The 12,715-nt window shown below is 45.5% G+C and overlaps 1 protein-coding gene across 15 annotated transcripts in view; it reads right to left on the bottom strand.

Annotated features, from left to right (window-relative positions):
- LOC131678358 (neuronal acetylcholine receptor subunit alpha-7) overlaps positions 1-12,715 on the bottom strand; it is a 1,795,942-nt gene that overhangs the window by 1,243,176 nt on the left and 540,051 nt on the right. The window lies entirely within an intron of this gene.

The raw sequence follows: 12,715 nt of genomic DNA on the forward strand, positions 1-12,715 counted from the left end.
TGGTGGTTTGTATATTTATGCGTTTTTTGTTCATATTACTACTAATTAACCGATTTCGCCAATTTTCTCTATTGTTTCAGAGAGCGAGTAAGGGCGCTATAACCCTGGCTCATTAGCTAGGGCAGGGCTAAATAGTTCTGTCCCATCCCAGGAACCTAGGACCAAAGGAGTGACATTAACACTCTTAGCACAGTCACTCCCAACGATTTATCAAACCCCCATCAAATTGAAACGGTTGTGTACGGTTGTCCACGTTTCTTCCTTATTCAAGGTTCAAAATAATCCGTTGATTAAATTATTTATTGAATGAATAATTTGATTGCCGTATAATTTTGAATCATCTTTATTTTGAGCGCTACACAGTTGGCCTGGCCGCTTTAATGCTTGTGTCATATTCAGTATGTGCCACAATCATTAATAATGACAAGAAAAATTGTAGACGAACGTCTGCAATTTTCCAGGATCCCTACATGTATTGGCTGTGCATGTGTAGACTAGACTAGACTAGACTAGAATTTAGTGCACCCGTAGGTGCGAGTGTTCCCCACAGAAAGGGGTTTTTGAAAAACTTTATGTTGCCGAACACGGCAGAAGAATGCAGTATGCATCCGGCGGTGAAAAGACGGTACGATAGGTTCGTTTTGTTTCTGCCAAACACTGGTACTGGTTTGGTGAGAAAGTTTTCTTTGCCGTAACCGTCTCGACCGCCGGAGCAAAACAAATTAGTGGATACTTTGATTACCTCACTGCACGAGTGGGCGCAAAAGAATTTTTTGTTTTTGTTTGCCGAACACGGCAGGTAGTGTATTTAGATGCGTCCGGTGCCCGGGAGAACGGCACGGTATAAGATTAATGTTTTTAGTGGAGTATTCCACCCTACCGTAGTCGTCACCGGGGCCGGAGCATATATTTCGTGCGAGTGTTTGTTTACTACACTGCGTGAGTGTGGCTCTGAAAAATTGCAAGAAGGTGTTGAACAACCTTCTCGCGGCTGAGTTGGTCTTCCACAATAAAAATAGAGAAGACGGAGAAATGTTTATTGTTTTTTTATTCGGGCCAAAGTCCGTGCTATTGCCGTCGGGAACTGGCGACTGCTTTTGGAAAACTCTCCAGTGAGTAATCCATATAAAAGCATACCGTCAGTCCACAGACGGCACGGAAAAGTTTTATGCTGGTTTAAGGAGATTTTCTGGCCAAACTCCGAGGTTTTTACCTGCCATATGCTGCAGCTCGTAGGAGGATACACCCTTTTTTGAGACAATTTTAGCCGGTAAGTATTGTGATCCAAGTTTAGCATTGTACGACTCGAGTGCATTCGACAACTTCATGTTTCGACGGTACACCATTTGTCCCGTTTCAAAAGGTTTGGAGAACTTTCGATGACGCAAGTTGTATTGATGTCGAATGCCCCGCTTGCCTTTGCCAAATTTTTGACCACAATCTCCCGGATTTTGTCTATCTGTTGGTGTCTTGTTTCTAGGTCACCCTCACCGGAAATCCTGCTGAAGTCATCGGCAGATGCCATTTCACACCCGTGTATAATGAAATGAGGACTAAACCCAGTGGAGGAATGAACGGTAGTATTTAGGATGCGCTCCACATCGGTGATGTGGACATCCCAGTTGCGCTGCTCGGTTCGAGCATATGCCCAGATTGCGGTGTTTATCGAGCGATTTGTTCGCTCCACTGGGTTAGCCTGCGAATGATAGCGGGAATTCAGCCAATGTTTGACGTTGGTTTCTTTTATGAATTGACTGAACTCCTTCGAGAGGAAAGTGGAGGCATTGTCGCTTAGCAGAATTTCCGGGCTACCATGGCGATTGAACCACTGTTCGCGTAGTATCGTACAGAGTGACGTACTAGCGATTTTGCGAACGGGGGTTAACATGACGTACTTGCTGAAGACGTCGAGGACGACGTCAAGTGTTGATTGTCACGTTTGCTTTTTGGAAGAGGACCAATATAGTCCACAGAAACCATTCGCCATGGTGCATTAGTCGCACGCGACTGACCCATTTCGGGCTGGACTGGGACGAAAGGAGCTTTGATTTCCTTGCACGTCCCGCATTCTCGAATAAACTTTCGTACTTCCGATCCCATACGAAGCCAGTAATATCGCAACTGCACTTCGTGGATCGTTTTATCGTACCCCACGTGAAGCAAATTTTCGTGGGTACGTTGGATCAAATCTTGACGGAACTCGGGTACTGGGACGAGTTTCCAACTAAACCGCGAGTCGCACGGAACAACTTTCGAGTTTACATACTTGAAAAGTTGATCATTTTCCACTTTGAAGTCGGCATAGTCGTCAGGATTTTGGATAAGTTTGGACTTCATGGAACAGTACCAGTCTGAGGTGGACAAAGCGGAAACGGCTGCTACGGCCCGGGATAACGCATCTGGAACGACATTGTCCTTGCCTTTCCGGTGCTCAATAGACATGTCGTAGAGTTGCAATTCTAAACTCCAACGACTCAAACGTGAACTGGTTTTCCATTTAGTCTTCAGTATCCATGTAATCGCTGACGAATCAGTGACCAGTCGAAAATGATAACCTTCCAAGTAAGCTCGGAAGTGTTCAACCGCCATTATCACCGCCAGACCTTCCTTCTCAGTTGCATGATAGTTCCTTTGGGGAGTGGTCAGTTTGTGCGAAAAGTAAACAACTACTTTAACGCCCTCGGGATACTCCTGCACCAGAACAGCAGCGACTGCTACGTCACTAGCGTCTGTCTGAAGGATGAACTCTTTGGAGAAGTCTGGTGGGACTAAAACTGGAGGAGTGACTAGAAGTTCCTTAATTTTAAGGAACGCGAGTTCTGCCTCAGAGTTCCAAACTAAGCTCTTGGTTTTTGTTTTGAGCAGATCGGTCAAGGGAGCAGTGACCTCACTGAACCGATCAATGAAGCGGCGGTAATAACCGCACATACCGAGGAAACGACGTAGTTTCGTCACGGTAACCGGTCTCTCGTAGTCGAGAATGGGTTGAACTTTGTCAGGATTGACCTTGAGTCCGTCCCGATTCAACAAATAACCAAGAAACTTTAGTTCGGTGACTCCAAAACGGGATTTTTCCAAATTGATGGTTAGGTTGGCTCTTGCTAGACAATCGGCCACTGCTTTGAGCAGCTGTATGTGATGCTCGAACGTTTCGCTTACCACGATGATGGCATCTAGGTAGACGAAAACGTAAGGTTCCCATTTACCTCGTCCAAGAACCTGGTCCAGCAGTCGCGCCAGAGTAGCGGGGCTGTTGACGAGACCAAATGGTAGACGAGTAAATTGGAACATACCCCTGCCGGGAACACTAAAAGCGGTATATTTGCGACTATCCTTGGCCAGGGGTACCTGAAGAAAGGCCTCCTTCAAGTCTATAGTAGACAGGTACTTCGCCTTGGGTAAGCCGCCCAATATTCGCCCAGGGTGGGGCAGAGGGTATGCATCTCGTACAGTACGCTCATTGAGAGGCCTAGCGTCTAGACAAAGGCGAATTGAGTCGTCTGGTTTCGTGACCGCCACAATATTAAGCGACCAATCCGAATCAGACTCCTCGATAATTCCCATAGACCGCCATCGGTCAACTTCTTCCCAGACCTTAGACAGTTTCTTAGCTTTCCGGGCTCTACTGCCTGGAAACACTTCTTTACTTCTTCTACGCTCGCTAACTGTTCCGAAGTGAGTATCGACTCACGCGGTACTTCATCTTCTTCACCATCTTCTGATTCCCGACCTGAGTTTAACAGAGCACAGTTTTGTATCTCAGGAGAAATCCCAAAGGCGCGCCAAAAGTCCATACCTAGAATGGAGTTGACGGTCAGATGCTCTACTACAAGAGTGCATAGGACCTTTGTCAAATTTTGAAAAGTATACGGGAGATACGCTTGTCCAATGATTGGTAAGGATTGACCATTTGCAGAACGTAGTTCGAATGGTCGCTCCAACCTTTTCAGGGGACTTTTCGAAAACTTTCGATATAGCTTTTTAGTTATAATTGTGGCGTTACTACCACTGTCGAGCAAGGCTTTGAAGGATTTACCGTGTACTGCGACAGTTGCAAATGGACGGTTATCGAACGGGTCGTCAAGGACGATAGTTTCGACACATAACGAAGTATCATGGTCCTCATCACGAGCCGGTCGAAAACTGTCGTAAATCTGGGGATTAATTATTAGTTATTTGGAGCGCTGCTTTACTGCCAACTGCGACTTCAGTTGGTTCTGATCCCGTTTTTTAGGCAGTAAGGGCAACGAGAAACATCATAACCTTTAAACGCACACACGATGCAGAAGACCTGCTTTGGTTTCCGACATTCCTCATGTTCGTGTCCTTTGTTTCCACAATTGTAGCAGACGCCGAACACGGGAGGACGATGCTTTTCCACTAAATACTCCAGACACATTATAGGTTTCTGCGGTGGTTCTATGGGTTTTTGATTGCTTCCCTCGAGATTCTTTCCATCCTGATTCCCTTGCTGTTTCTTTTTCTGGTTTTCAGGAGGCTTGCTTGAACCAAGAACTGCCGGTTGGGCATTCTTTTTCCAAAACGTTTTGGATTTTGCGTTGCCGTTATTCTGTCTACCTCCCTTTTGGCTTGATTATTTTGTTTTTGTTTGTTTTGTGGTGGATTATCAGAATAAGCAGCAATTTCCCGAGAAGAACCGAAAACTTTCTGATAAATCGGTGTCTTGGAGGCGTCGATCGATTTACCAAGACTCATAAATTCTGAGAGCGTGTTCACTGGCCTGAGGATAAGCATTTGTTTATAGTCGGCTTTCAGGTTCCGCTTGAGCACGTCGAGTTTTTCGCTCGGTGCCATTGGAACCATCATAGCACGAAATATTTTCTCCATTTCCAGGAAATATTCCTGGAAAGATTCGTTACGCATCTGCCGGCGCTGGAGAGCCTTCATCTTGAGCGTAGCATCAAGTTCAGGATGTACAAAATTTACCTTGAGCTCGCATACAAGATGATTCCAGTTAAACAACCGGTTTTGCGCACGCATAGCCTGATACCAGGTCAAAGCATTGCCAGTGAACAAATGCATCGCAGAATTGAAAAGTTCGTCTTCGCACATTTGTTCACACGCAGCGTAACTCGCTACGGTGTCCAAGAATTCATTTAGTCCAGTTCCTTCATCAGTTCCAGCATACTTCCGAATTTTCCAATCAGCGACGCGTTGCGGGTTTCGCGAGTAATTCCTTGAAGTTGCCATCGATCCGTTTCCCGCGTTGGATGAAAAGTTCGGATAGGATGGTCCCGTCCGCTGTTCGGTCCATTCAGGAACGTAAGGCTGGTTCTGATTTTGGTACGGGGCTTTGAATCCGGTATTTTGTTTCGGTTTCTCGATTGGAAGTGATGGGCATAGATTTTGTTGACCCGAGAATCCTCCCTTTAACACAAATTAATCGGGACTGGGCGCCAGTGTTGGGTTAGGAATCTCTGGTAGGTCAAGTGAATCGGGTACGTCCATCAAACGCAAATCTTCCAGATCGGTCTGCTGATCCATCTCGGGAGCACTTTCCTTCTGATGTACTAGTGCCCGAAGTTCATTGACGGATTCACGAAGTGAGACAACTTCTTGTCCGTCTTTCTCAAAACTGACGAAATTGTTGTCAGTGAAGCAATCCCGCCCATTAGTGTTTCGGTAGCTTTTGAAAAAGCATCAGATCCCTGAGACGCTAAGGCTTTATTATTGTCGGATTGCTGTCGCAATTGTCGAATCTCGTCTCTCATCTCGCACAAGACACGCAACAGGTCGTCTCCTACGAGCTGTTTGGAAAGAGATCCTTCGTTATCGGAAGGATTGGATCCCTGTGGAATTGCAGGTACGTCTGTACTCAGCAAATCTCCCAAAATTTCTCCATCCTCCCCTTCTTGGTTGTCGGGAGGAAGTGCTGCCTGTTCGTCATTAAAATGACTGGTATAAACTGCTAGAACTTCCTCCAGCAACCCTGAAATTTCCTCCTCCCCTGCCGCATAATTTCGGATAACCTGGAGCCTAGACCCCAAATGAAGCAACCGTGTTCGATAAATCTCCTTGTTTGGGCACCGGTGCTGGAGATCCTCCTTGATTGTTAGTAGTTTACCAAGGCAGATCTCCTTTTCTTCACCCACGTCACCCCGAAAATTACGGACTAATTCCCTCCGAGTCGACCGCTCATGCGACAAAATTCCCCGAAGACGCCGCTGCCGCTGGACACCCGAAAGATCCGAATCAGGAGCGATAAAAATGCTTCGAGATAGCAACTCAAAATCCAGCTCATCGAAATGTAAATGATCGACGCGCATGAACACTAGACTGCCCAGAAAAATAATGAATTTTTGAAAACTCAATCGGCCCACCCCTGAGTCGATTCCTAGTCCCATCAGGAGTACTTGCTCTAAATTTAAAGCAAATCGGACAAGTCTAGCTACCGGACCAACGTGCTTGAAGTTTGTATGGGATTTTTCGACAATTCACATGGAGAAAACCCTCTTGCTCACATTTTCGCCGCTAGGTGGCACTGTATACATCAGATTATCACCAAAAGTGAAACTTAAGAAGATAATTCTATTGTCTACAACTTTGTTGAAGACTGCAAAGCTATCCGACTCGAATAGAAAAAGTTATTAAACTTTTAACGAAGTGATGTCTGAGTCTGTTTTGCATGGGGCCTAGCAGTGCATGATAGTGTATCAGTACTAGGTTTTAACAAACTAAACATTTTTGTGGATTAATGGTTAGATTTAGCTGAATAGTATGTTCGGAAGAATTGCAGTACATAATACGAGTTATGTTTTGGTTAGAAAATTTTAGTTCAATCTGTGACCGCATAGATGGCGCCAACACTAACTTTTCAACGGAGACAGATAGAATATCGAGATGTTTGGAAGAATTACTGCAATATTCTTGTTCTACAACTTTGTAGAAGACACCTAATTTCTATCTCTCTTCGTTGAAAAGTTAGTGTTGGCGCCATCTATGCGGTCAGATGTGGAACTACAATTTTCTAACCAAAATATAACTCGTATTATGTACTACAATTCTTCCGAACATACTATTCAGCTAAATCTAACCATTATTCCATAGAAATGTTTAGTTTGTTAGAACCTAGTACTGATACACTATCATGCACTGCTAGGCCCCATGCAAAACTGACTCAGACATCACTTCATTAAAAGTTTAATAACTTTTCCTGTTGGAGTTGGATCGTTTTGCAGTCTTCAACAAAGTTGTAGATAATAAAATTATCTTCTTAAGTTTCACTTTTGGCGATAATCTGATGTATACAGTGCCACCTAGCGGCGAAAATGTGAGCAAGAGAGTTTTCTCCGTGTAAATTGTCGAAAAATCCCATACAAACTTCAAGCTCGTTGGTCCGGTAGCTAGACTTGTTCGATTTGGCTCAAATTTGGAGCAGACACTCCTGGTGGGACTAGGAATCGACTCAGGGGTGGGCCGATGGGGATCATTTTTTTCTGTCACTCTAATGAACCCACACGCTTGGTTGAATTTCTCCAACGCCATCATAACATGCGCTATATTGGAAGAAATCACCAAGACACAAAGCATGTAAGTACTGATACGGTAAAATTTCAATTTTTCGCCCACTAACGATTCCCTTAAAATTTCAGGAAATCAAGCTGCTCCAAAAATGTCCCAAATCGGATTGAGAATTCAGGGCAATTGGCCACCGCAACCGAATAAATGACAACAACCTTCAAACTACTCGTCCGGCAGACCAAACACAAGCAACGCAATCCACAAATTCGGACAAAAAAAAGGAAAATGCAAAAATCAAAAAATAATATCAAAAATGTAAATAAATAATAAATATACGACCGCGGAAAAATATTGCGGAAGAAACCTCACCACTGTTCTACGAAAATCCTTGATTTAGTAGAAGCACCCCACACTCCGGAAGAAAAAAATATTTTCCAAAATAGGAAAATATTTTTTTCAGTGTGTTTTGCGCTGTGCGCCAAATGTAAGTAGGGGTTTGCCCACTACTCGGGTTCTTAATTGCCCGGCGGACCCTTCCTTTCAAGGCGGCCTAGGTGCCTCTACAGAATTTCGGATTTTCGTAACACAACAAACAAAAAGGAAAAACAAATAAATTAAATTTTACCGTGTTTTATTTTCACCTACTCTCCCTTCACTGTACACTGCTGCTGCGGGCGGATAGGCGGGCGGTTTCCTCCGACCGGCCGGGACAGCAACGGTCGAGTTCTCCCTATTTACGTTGGCTGCTCCGGCAGCGAATCACCGGATTCCCTTGCTCCCCGCAAGGAATCCCGGAAGACACCGCAGTGTTCTTCCCAGGCGGAGTCGTCGTCCTACCTGCTTCCCTCTCCTTGACTGTTAGCTGCAGAGGAGAGCAAGGCTCGTTCGACTTATCCTCTGCAGCGAGAGGGGTGGGTGCGTCGGATCCTTAACGGTTAACCGGGGAAGCGAAAGCTCCTTGGTGATTAGCTTCCCCCGACGGCGATCCAGCACCACTATAAGCACTTGTGCCCGAACCACGGGCCGGCACTTTTGACGGATTTATTTTGCCGTCACACGCGCGCACAACGATTTCGAAATCACTACATTTATTATGAGGTCATGCTGTGTTAACTATCAAATTGCAGCGAAACGAAAAGGGGGGATAAAGTGTCAAATAACGAGTTCTAGAGAATATTAAGAGAAATGAACAATAGCGATGACGAATTTAGTTGATTAATAATTAGAATAATTACAAAACTCTCCAAAAACGCTTATTTTGAAATAGTTTACTAGTAAAAAGTACACTAGTACACTTAACTAAAAGATATCTGTACATACATCGAAAGGAAATTTTCTCAAATTTCCAATGAAGCCCTGGTAATGAAGATATAAAGCATATTTTTTTAGATTAAAGTCTTTTAAGCACTTGCAGGTTAATTACAGGAAAAATTAGAAGTGAAACTACAAGGAAACGAGAAGAGATAGGAATATCATGTTGAATAACAAATTATAAATCGTCCTCAAACCCATCTTCCGGATAATAGCTATTGCTATTATCATAATTCATTATTTTGAGAAAATTAACAAAAACATCATCAAAAACACCAACTTTGAACTATTTTACAACTAAAAGAGGTTAAAGACCGACAAGGACAAACATGCCGACGTCCTAAAGTCGATGAGGGCTGCTGAAAGCCTGTCGGCCTTCGGGCAAGATGTGCGCAGCGTGAGACGCACCAATACAGGCGAAATGCTTTTGGTGCTGAAGCGAGGCGCACAATCCAGTGTAGTCTATAAGGCCTTGGCCCAAGAGGTGCTGGGTGAAGGCGCCCAGGTCAGGTCGTTAGAGGCGGAAATGCCTATCCAGTGTAAGCAACTGGACGAGTTCACGACCGCTGATGATGTCGTCGATGTCGTCAAGGAACAATGCGACGTAACAATTGAGCGGGCCTCTGTGCGCTTGAGAGGGGGACCCTCCGGCACGCAAGTAGCGTACCTCAGGCTACTGAAAGCAGATGCAAAAACCTGTTTTAATCCACCTAGCGGTGCAATTGTGCCTTTCTCAATCATGAACACGACAATTTTTTAGTTGCTTGTATTTATTAAAAGCTTTCAAATGTATACATTACAATTTTATTATACATGACTTGACAACTATATACAAGAAAAGAAATCATTATTCAAGTTCTAAAATTTTGCAAAAGAAAAACCAGCCACGGTAATATTTAATTGAAAAAAGGAGCGAAATCGGTTAATACCAAAAAGTCGATTTTTATAAAAAATATTCGAGATAACATAAAATCTCGAAGTTTCATGCATTTTGAAGATGTTTGGCATCAAAAATACGAATTCGATTTCTGAAATTTCATGGGGTCCCCTCTTGAAAAAAATTGAGTTCCGGCTTATATGGGAATTTCATATGTGACCGGACGATTTAGTCTATATTTCCGGACCCATACAAGCGATCCGTACGAATTTTATAGACATCTGTGCAGATATTATAGCTATCATTTGGGACTAAGTTTGTGAAAATCGGCCCAACCATATCCGAGAAACTGATATGAGTTTGCTAGTTATGAAAGATGGCCGCTTTCCCGGGCACTTCCGGTCTATGGTGATCAATGTATTCAACGAAAGTTTGGTTGGCTGTCGGTGACCTAAAACAGCAAATTTAAGTTGTTTGAGAGACGTTTTAGCGAAATTTTTACCTTTTTTGCTTTCATCGGAGTATCGGTTTGAATCACAATTTGCTATGTTATCGCACGCCACAACCCGTAACTTCGGAACCGGAAGTCGGTTCAGGATAAAAAAATTAATAGCCATTTACGGGGACGCAACATCTTTCATTTGAGACTAAGTTGGGTTGAATCGGTCTAGCCATCTCCGAGAAACCGATGTGACTGTTATTCTGAATTTGGATCCTTCGCCGGGGCTTCCGGAACCGATGATGGTGGCCAATGTGACCAAAAAGACTTCGAATGGCTGTTAGTGACCTAGTACTACAAATCGAAGCAGTTGTGGTCATATTTTAGAAAAAATTTCACCTTTATACATTCATTGCAGAATTTATTAAAATCGACATTTTCTACGTGATCGTACACATCACCCTGTAATTCCGGAACCGGAAGTCGGATCCATTAGAAATTCAATAGCAGCCTATGGGAACGTTGCACCTTTCATTTGAGACTAAGTTTGTCAAAATCGGTTCAGCCATCTCTAAGGTCCGTTAAAAAGTCGGTTTTCAGAGCAATGGCAATACCTTTCTATTGAGAAAGGCAAAAAGGTTATTGTGGTAGGTAAACTGAAGATCGGCTGGTCAGTATGCCCAGTTAGCATACCTCAGCCACCATCAGTGGATAGGTGCTATCGGTGCCTTGAGTCCGGCCATAAGTTGCACGAATGTAAGGGTACAGACAGGAGCAAACTATGTCGTCGCTGCGGTGAGGAGGGGCATAAGGAGCGGGGCTTCACTAATGCGCATAAAGGCCTTATCTGCACCGCTAAGAAGCAAGCCCGTAACCATGCCATGGGCGGGCCTTCGTGTTCCTTCGGTGAGGCAAATAAGAAGCAGCCTTGAACGTCACACAGCTAAATCTTAACCATTGTGCTGTTGTGGCAGTCGGTCTCGGAGTCGAGGACAGATGTCGCCCGCCTATCCGACCTGTACACCATCACTGCCGGCAACGGCAATTGGGTGTCGGACGGGTCTGGGATGGTGGCAATCTGTACAACGGGACGGTTCCCGGTTCAAGAGGTAATACACTCCTCCGCCGAGGGTGTTGCGATTGCCAAGATCAATGGTGTGTTCTATTGTAGCTGCTACGCTCCACCGAGGTGGCCCATAGAACAGTTCAACCAGATGATCGACAGGTTCTCGTCAGACGTAGTGGACCGGAAACCGGTAGTCATGGCGGGACACTTTAATGCTTAGGCAGTGGAGTGGGGCAGCCGCTGTACAAATAGCAGGGGCCAAGCGCTAATGGAGGCGCTTGCGAAACTCGATACTGTGTTAGCCAATAATGGCTCAGCTAGCGCATTTCGTAGAAACGGGGTGGAGGCATGGATTGACGTAACATTTGCCACCCCGAGTCTGGTTTCAGGCATGTAATGGAGTGTAGACGAAGGCTACACCCATAGCGATTTAGCAATCCGCTTTAGGATCAACTATGGTGTGAGAGTGCCAACGCGAATCCGTGGGGTGACGCCTACAGAATCGTGATGGCCAAGACCAAAGGGGGCTCTTCACCCCCAGAACGGTCTCCGGACCGGTTGGCGACGACTCTTCCCGTCTCGAGCCACAAGCCCCTGGCCACCTGCACTACGAGACAGTGCGGGCACGGCCGAAATGGTGGTTCCGGTGACGAATGAAGAACTACTCGCAGTGGCTAATTCCCTAGCAACGAACAAAGCTCCAGGGCCGGATGGAGTTCCAAACTGCGCTCTCAAGGCAGCTATCGTAGCGAACCCGAACATGTTCAGGCTAGCTATGCAGAGATACCTTGACGAATGCCGCTTCCCAAATAGATGGAAAAGGCAGAAATTGGTGCTGTTGCCGAAGCCTGGGAAGCCGCCCGGCGACCCCGCGGCGTACAGACCAATCTGTCTGATCCACACGAGTGGCAAACTGCTTGAGAGGATCATCCTCAACAGGCTAACCCCGTACAGCGAAGGTACGGACGGTCTGTCAGGCAACCAGTTTGGCTTTCGGAAGGGTAAGTCCATGGTGGACGTTATCAACTCACTGATAAAACTACCGAGATAGCGATCCAACGAAAAAGGCGAGAGATTCGATACTGTGCGTTAGTGACACTTGACGTGAAGAACACATTCAACAGTGTAAGCTGGGATGCCATCGCGCTCTCGTTACACCGGCTTAGCCTACCGGTGGGTCTGTGCCGGATGCTGGAAAGTTACTTCCAGAACCGCGTACTGCTATACGAGACCGATGCCGGTCAGAAAAGGGTTCCGATTACCGCCGGAGTCCCGCAGGGCTCGATCCTAGGCCCGGTGCTATGGAACCTTATGTATGACGGGGTTCTGAGACTGAAGTTCCCTCCTGGAGTCAAGATCGTCGGCTTTGCCGATGACGTAACCTTGCAGGTCTATGAGGAGTCAATCCCTGAGGTAGAACTAACTGCAGAACACACGATCAACACGATGGAGGAATGGATGAGCGCGAGAGGCCTGGAGCTCGCTCGGCATAAGATGGCGGTAGTTATCGTCAACAACCGCAAGTCGGCACAACATGCAG

Source organism: Topomyia yanbarensis, chromosome 2 (genome assembly GCF_030247195.1).
Source record: "Topomyia yanbarensis strain Yona2022 chromosome 2, ASM3024719v1, whole genome shotgun sequence".
Lineage (NCBI taxonomy): Eukaryota > Metazoa > Arthropoda > Insecta > Diptera > Culicidae > Topomyia > Topomyia yanbarensis.